Source organism: Strigops habroptila, chromosome 8 (assembly GCF_004027225.2).
Source record: "Strigops habroptila isolate Jane chromosome 8, bStrHab1.2.pri, whole genome shotgun sequence".
In the NCBI taxonomy this organism is placed as follows: Eukaryota; Metazoa; Chordata; class Aves; order Psittaciformes; family Psittacidae; genus Strigops; species Strigops habroptila.
In genome coordinates this window covers 42,876,910-42,882,909 of record NC_044284.2, presented here as the reverse complement: position 1 = coordinate 42,882,909, position 6,000 = coordinate 42,876,910, and the positions used below count along the sequence as shown (strand labels likewise).

At 42.4% G+C, this 6,000-nt stretch overlaps 1 protein-coding gene across 2 annotated transcripts in view; it reads right to left on the bottom strand.

Annotated features, from left to right (window-relative positions):
- Nucleotides 1–1,935: 1,935 nt before the first annotated feature.
- METTL11B (methyltransferase like 11B) overlaps nt 1,936–6,000 on the bottom strand; it is a 40,467-nt gene continuing 36,402 nt past the window's right edge. For both annotated transcript variants that reach the window (XR_003992795.1, XM_030495672.1), the window contains exon 5: nt 1,936–5,008. The gene's annotated coding sequence lies outside the window, so the exon portion shown is untranslated. The remainder of the gene's footprint in view (nt 5,009–6,000) is intronic.

Sequence of the window (6,000 nt, the reverse complement as noted above, 5' to 3'; positions counted from 1 at the left end):
CTCTTCTGTCACAGGACCCAGTGAAGGAAGGTCCTGCTTGTAATGTTATTGTTAAGAGGTTCCATTGGGTTGGTTTTAGCAGACATGTGAGTTGCTTGTTTTCCAGAAGAGAATCAGTTACAAAAACAACACCAAGCAGAAAGGCTTTTTTGGGAGCAGGGGCTCTGTTTACTGTGTTAATTTCAGGGAAAGTTATTTGGGAAGAGGAAGTAAGTAGTTAAATCCTTGTTTACCATGCTGGAAACCCATATCCCCTCAGTTTACACAAACAAGAAAGAAAATGGCTCAGTGGTACGAGCACATGGCTGTGACTTAGGAGAGCTGGGTTTGTTCCCTGCTCTAATGCATACAACTCTCTAAGGCCCCTCTTCCCTCAAGGTGAGATTCAACTCATTTAACATTAGTTATATGGTCCCAGCTGAAGACCAAATCACTAATCAGCAAAGAGAGACAGGATATTCCTAATTTCAGATTAGCCCGATAGCATTGGATGTACTGAAAAGTCTTGCAGAGGTACTGGCCTTGCTTCCCTCATTATTAGGCAATTGCAATAATCACTTGGACTAAACAGATGAAGACAAGATGAATGTACTCTTGCTTTCTGGGGTTCCCATACACGCAATCAAGCTAACTAGTCCTTGCCCACCTGACAGTGGGGTGGAAAGAATCAATGTACTAATTATTACAGAACGCTGAGATGCTGGAGGTCATAAAAGCCTGACTGTAAGCAGATCTGTTTACCTCAGAAGGCAGTGATGGAAAGTAGTCCATGGGTTCCTAAATCCTTTCAGTTTGGTATGTGCACCTGTCCTGATGGTTGCATGGCTGGTTTGGATCACTGTAATGTGCTCAGCCATCTTTTGTGATGTGGTATTTCTCTTCTTGCAGTAGAGAATGCAGTCTGTTGGGGGAGACAGCAGCTGTGTCTGTCTGAAAAAGCTGCCTGTGCTGAAAGAGCCCAGAAAAAGAGATAATTAGTTACTGGTCTCAGCTAATAAGGGCAAAGGCAGGGTTTGCTCTGACCACTGAAATCAGACGTAAAGGCACTATCAGACAGCAGCCTGGGAATCTACAAGGCTGAGGAGAACAGAATGAGGGCGACTAAATCCTACCTGTGCAATGAAATGACTCCGTGTAGGGTGAGAAAGTACTTACTCAGGTACTTCTGCCTTGATGCCTAGACAGCTAGGGACGATACATAGTCTAATCACAGGCAGGGCGCAAGTCAGACAGCAGAGTGGCTCTGCAGACACTATCCAAACAAGAGCCTCTTCAATGGCCTATGTTTTGATTTTGGTAAGCAGTCAGGGCTGCCTCTCTCACCAAATCAAGGCAGCCCAAATATGGTTCCTCTGGGAACTTTAATGTTTTACTGAATCACTTAGTTTCTCTTGATGACAGCTGCTTCAGAGTCTCAGTTGCTGGATCCCAGTGGGGATTTTGTTGATGGGGGTTTATTGACTTCTTGTTACCTTGAAGTTACTGCAGTGGTGGGAGTCACAGGTAACTCCTGGAGTCTGTTTATTTTATGGGTTTGATTTTTAAGAGTTTGCCAATGGTACCCTGAGAAGCCACTTGTTTATTTAGCAATGCACTCACATACTGATCCATAAATAAAACTAGTGTGTTGTCTAATAAGACTCAACAGAGGGTCAACTCTGGCTCATTGGTAAACCAATCAATCCAGAGTGCAAAAAGCACCCCTCAGGAAATTCGTCATGGTTATCTGGGTAGGAGCAAGCCAAACATCAGTGTAATTTCATACTCCAATGAGTTTTCAGGAGTATCCATGCCCGTACCTTCTGCAAGGAAAATGCTAAAAGGTCCAATGTGGCATAATTTCTGGCAACCTTCATTTTGGTCCTTAGTAGAGGCTTTCAGAGTTGTAAGATTTCTTCAGCTGGGACTAAAGATCCAAGTTCCTCATCTGTGGGAGAAAGAACAGACTTGAATGCACTGAAGACTGGTCTCTCAGTGGAGTCCATAAATTCCTATACACTCGATCTGGAATTCATCTCCCCTCACTTAAACTCCTAAAAATTACTTGTCTGAACCTAAACCAGCCCTGTAGGGTCCTTCTATAGCTGAGATTATGGGATAACCATCACAGGAGGGAAGAAGCTTTCTGGAAGCAGCTGATGTCTCTCCAGTGGTGATCATGGGAAGTCTTGACAATTACCTTAATCTCAAACAAGTGTCTCTTAGATGTACAGATTAGGTGAGAAGCATGTCTGGTGTCCCCTGTGATCATGTGCAGCCATAGAGAAGTGAGACGCAAAGTCATTAGGTCATCTTACCTGATCCTATGTGCCACATTACAAAATCCTCCCATGACTGAGAGGCTTAAGATATAAGCAACATTAATTCAAGGAGGCTGGGGCAGATCTGGGCGGGTTTTACAAGTGAGACATGCCAGGTGTCACCCAAGGGATCCTGCCATCAAGTCCTGGGATAGAGCCAGGTTGAGCAGATGAAATCCAATGCTGATCCAGCAACAGTTCCCTTGGCAAACGGTGCTGGATCATTTATTTGTGTGGCTGGGTATCCAGATTACATAGCTGCTGCTGTTCCACTGCAGTAGATGCCTTGAGAAAATCTGGCAAGCAACACATATTCTAAGGACCACAGGCCACCTTGGCCAATACAAGCAGCATATATTCCACATAACATGTATGGATATACATCTGTGAAGCTGTTAATCATGTGTGAACACAGGGAAAGAAATCTTCCAAAGATTTTTAAGCTAGAGCTGGGATTTTTGATTTTTTGGAGTTGATGATGCTCTATGTTTGCTATTCTATTATTGGAGGAGGGTGGGAGGACTTCCATGCTGGAGCATTGCCCGAGCAGCAGTGGCAGCACGAACTGAAGTTGCTCCCAGTAGGTTGCATGTGTACATAGAAGGCTGCTCAGAAAGTGTTGCATACTACTTTGTAGAGGCTCATCAGCACTTGGGGCATGTGTGCCACAGTTTGGGAATCTCTGCTACAGATCTGGAAGAGACAGTCTCTGAATCAGGATTTTACATTCACAGGGCACTGTTAGAGGTTACGGAAAGGGAAGCAATCAGTCCTACTATAGCAACAAATCAGTTCAAATCACTGTAAAGTGGCAAAATTGAACGTAGCTTTCAGAAGGACTTCTCTATTGCTTGGATCTTAAATATATATATTTAGAATGGGATGAATGCATGGGCCACGAATGTCTCCTGCATGGGCCAGTTTTTCTCCACTACCTGCAAAGAGAGCTGATACAATTATCTTACATGAGACATCTATATTTAAGTGTTTCAAATCAAGTGAGATTATTTGTACTTAAGATGCCTACATCTCCCTGAGGGATTTACAAAAACATGCTGATGCTAAAATTTGATTGAATTGACCAAATGCTTTAGAAATCCCTCTAGATGCTGACCTCCACTGACAGGCACTTAAATGCTTTCAAATTTGGTCTCCTGGATAATTCTGAAAATGTAGTCATATGTGAAGCTGAGGTTCCTACAAGCCGAATCTTCAGAGACTTACAGGCATGCAGACACTGATAGGTATCTGCTAAGCCACAAGTGCACTTACAGGACTTCTGCATCTTCAAATGCCTCTAAAGTACGTAGTCTCATGAGCCTCAAAATAACACAACAGGTTGAAATGCTTTTAAATTCAACATTTTTTGGAACAGAGCTACAGGGAAGAGAGTCTTTCCACCAATTTTCTGTATTTTTGCTGCAGGCATATACCAGCACTTCCAATGCTTTGAAAGGAACAGAAGCTGTATGTTCATGAGCACAATGTTCAGCCTGAGCCCTCTCCTTGCAGGGCATATCAAGTTGGCCTAATAAGCAGGCTAACCACAACCATGCTGTTTCAATCTAATCCAAGCACAACCAGAATAAGTTTATGTCTGCCTACAAAACACTCTGTAGTTCCTGTCGTGGCCTCATTTGTGGAGGTGTTAATCATCCACAGCTACCACTTAGGTAAAGCTGTAATGTGAGCCAGATCACACTTCTGTGCCTCAGTTTCCTTATCCAGAACACAAGGATAACACATGCTTCAAGGTCTAAGGATGTATAGTGTTATACAAATATTGTTATTTATGGCGATGATAAGAACGTGAGTTTTGTTTGGAACAAAGGTCTGGGAGCATCTACTTGACATCAATTGAAAGAGACAGGTATTAACCTGTATGTTTGAAATACAGCTTGTAGTTATTGCTCTCAGATAAACAGAATTACCTCCTCTTAAAATCAAAGGTAAGCTGTTTTACTTCAGTGAGACGTGGTGATGTCCACAGAGAACAAATCATTTTTGGCAAGTGGAGGAGGGATTTTTCTTGGCAAGTTGGGAGAAGCATCAAAGGAAGAGAAAAGGGATGCAACACAACTGGTTTTAATCACACATAACAGTCAAGTTCCTCTGGACAGGCCTACTGTCTGATATGCCATTGTAAACGCCCTGGGGAGCCTTGAGTAAGAGAATGGAAAAAAACAGGTGAATGGCATAAAGGTACTCGGGACACTCAGTGGAATAATTGACAAAGCTTTTGTCCGTTGGCATTATGCAGTGATATATTGCTCCCATAATACAGTGCCTTGGTACCATGACTTTGATTTTTAATGGGTGTTTGGTTATCCAAGTCCATGCCTTTTTCTGGTTTGATAGTCATAGATCCTCAGATCACACTGCACTTCTGTTTGACATTAACAATGAAGATGCTGAATTGGTTATAACAAGGATGCACTTTCACTCCCAATGTACAACCACCAGGGAGAAGGGAGACTCTCGTATTTCAAGCCGGTTCAGCTCTGAGGTGCTCTGAATTGCTCTGGAGGTGCCAGTTTCTTCTCCTTGCTGTCCAGGATCCTAAGGTGGCTGCTCCCTAGACCAGGCACACAGCAGGCTGCCTGAATGGGTGGGATACATCTGGAGAAAAAGAGCTTGGGCAAATAATTCTTGACAGTACTGTTCCTCTTGAAATGGCTGTTTCGTCTGGAAACTGCTGACTTGTTTCACTGTATTTGGGGGCAGAGAATGTACTGATTTTATTAGCGTATTCTGTAGGAAACAAATGTTGTACTTCAACTACTGCAATACCATGTAATGTATTATCATCCTCCATAAAATGTCAGTGTAGGCTAGATTATATAAATATCCAAACAAGAAAGTCAAACGAAAATTATTTTATATGATCACTTTGGTATTTCTGAAACAAAATATTTTAGAATACCCATTCAGCAATATGTTTCAAAATGATGGCTTCCAATCAGGAATGAAAGGACATTGGTAACATCTGAGTTGCTTTTGGAACTCGAACAGAATGAACTTTGATGGAGCTGCACAGTTGGGATCACTGTTCAGCCTGCTGTAACAATCGCTTTCTTACATTTCGTTTGGGTTGCAGTAGCATTTGGGAGCTACTGTCAGGACTTGAGGATCTCTTTTGCAAGGAACCTCACATTCATATAATGAAGATAATACCGGGCCTTCGGTCAAACAGAATAGATGCAATGAACCTAACACAGGGAAACCAAGCATTACCAAGAGCTTTGGTAGCAGAAACAGGCTTTTCTGCACTTTGGCTAAGCATTTATTTGAGTAGTGGTTGCCTGGGAGGAACTTCTGATTGAAGGAGTAATTGGGTATTTTACTAATTAGCTGTCAGTGGTGAATGAGGACTTGAGCTTGAAGGACCCTAAGTGTTCTGTGAACCTTCCCTCAGCCAGGGTCTCAATCTTGGATTAAATTTCTGGTAACGCTGAGATTGGGAATGTCTTAAATGAGCACCGAAAAAAATGGGACTCAAACTCCCACTGCAACCTGATCAGCTAAAGACTTCTTGAAGTGCATAGTTTAAATAACCTGGAAGTTGAGGCAGAGCAACTGAGTTGATTATCCACTCTTTGAACACGAAAGATCAACTGATACATACATGATTTCTAAGCAAGATCCTCTGCCTGAAATCTGTGATTCATTATCATCATCATCATCATTATTATTATTATTA